At 34.9% G+C, this 1,705-nt stretch overlaps 1 non-coding gene across 1 annotated transcript; it reads left to right on the plus strand.

The window, feature by feature from the left end:
- The first annotated feature begins 633 nt into the window (after window positions 1–633).
- Trnaq-uug (transfer RNA glutamine (anticodon UUG)) lies at window positions 634–705 on the plus strand. Its single transcript has one exon. It is a non-coding gene; the product is annotated as a tRNA-Gln (tRNA).
- The last annotated feature ends 1,000 nt before the right edge of the window (window positions 706–1,705 follow it).

The raw sequence follows: 1,705 nt of genomic DNA on the forward strand, positions 1-1,705 counted from the left end.
TTTATTTTTTATTGCTTCATTGTCTATTCATTTCTTCATTCATTCTTTTGTTTACTCATTCATTAGATTAAAAGCATTTTTTATCATCAAACAGAAACTATTTCATTGGAAAAATATTTTACTTTTCTTTTCGCTCTACGGAAAAAAAGAAATTTTGCACTTCTCTTTGAAGGTACAAATTTACTGCCAAAAATTAAAAATAATGTTTTGATTCAAGTTTTGTAATAAAATGCATTGATCTTTCTTTATGTACCGTAATTTTCAAAACAAATTTCACAATTCATCAATCTTGAGAAAAGTAAAAGTTCTTACTATTTTACTTTGCCCCACATTCCCCTACTAAAATTAAAAACATGTGTTCGCTGTAAAACAATTGGCTATTGTGCGATACATGACCGATAGATGGCAGCACAACAAAATATGAGAAATTTTGCCTTGTTAAAAATATTTTCAACGAAACATAATATTTCAAAGAGGGAGAGAAAAAGTGTTGCTCTTTGCATGAAATGTGTTTTGTTGTGTTTTTTGTGAATGTATTTGCTATCGTTGTTGCTCTTATATACTTAAAAATTACATTCCTAATACTAATCTCGGACTTATAGTTTTATATTAAAAAATCTTCCTCGCGCATACGGTCCCATGGTGTAATGGTTAGCACTCTGGACTTTGAATCCAGCGATCCGAGTTCAAATCTCGGTGGGACCTGATAGAACTGTTTTGCCCCTTAATATAAGGGGCAAATTTTCTTTTGTCAGTTCTCTGAAAATTGTTTGATCTTACAGCCTGTTCACGAAATAATTCTCACCATAATTCCTCGAAGGAAGTCATGGAATGCTGGCGGTCGCTATTGAAATGAAACCGCGAAAAAATATTTCCACTAATTATTGGACGTAGCATGATCAACCGAAAAAAAAAGGAAAGCCAGAAAATATTACAGTAGGTGAAAGGAGTTCAACATTCTATTCAACAGAGATGTAAAAGTTTTTTATTTAGCCGATTCGATTTCACACCAAGTTTCAAGACTCTCATATGTATGAGTGTTTTGAAAATTTGTGTGTATGATAGGAGAGATTTTGGCTTTGTTCTTTTGGGGATATTTCGATAATTGGGAATCTGGTGCGGTCGTCTCATTTTTAGCGTAAATAATTTTATTTTGGTAACCCTGCTGATTTATGGTAGCTCTATGTGAATATATGTTTCCGATCTCTTTGTTTGGTTTTGCAAAGAAAAATACCTCTCGCGCAGGCGATGAAGCCAAAAATTGACGCCAATGAAGAAAGATCGCCAGATTCCCAATTATCGAAATATCCCCAATCTTTTGATAAATACAAGCCCAGATCTACATACCCGCAGACCCTGCAGAGAGAACGAGGAAGAGGGGGAAGGGGTACGTCCTTAAGGGGCCCACCAGTTCAACAAACTGATACAATTTTTTTTTAAAAACTAGCACTAAGAGCTTTTAACGTTGCAAATATACACTGATGGCCCCTGGGGAGAGGCCACACAAATTTTGCTGCAGGGGGCCCAAAATTTACAACTCCGGATATGGATAAATACATTTAAATTGGAGTTTGGTGTTACCTAAAATTACTAATCTTTTGTCCGAGCGTTACTTTGTCTTCTTCCTGTCATCCCTAAACGATGAAATCGTAAGTATTCTTCATTCTTGTGTAGTCAAGGTACCATTTGAACCAAATTTCGCTAA

Source organism: Uloborus diversus, chromosome 7, assembly GCF_026930045.1.
Source record: "Uloborus diversus isolate 005 chromosome 7, Udiv.v.3.1, whole genome shotgun sequence".
Classification (NCBI taxonomy): Eukaryota; Metazoa; Arthropoda; class Arachnida; order Araneae; family Uloboridae; genus Uloborus; species Uloborus diversus.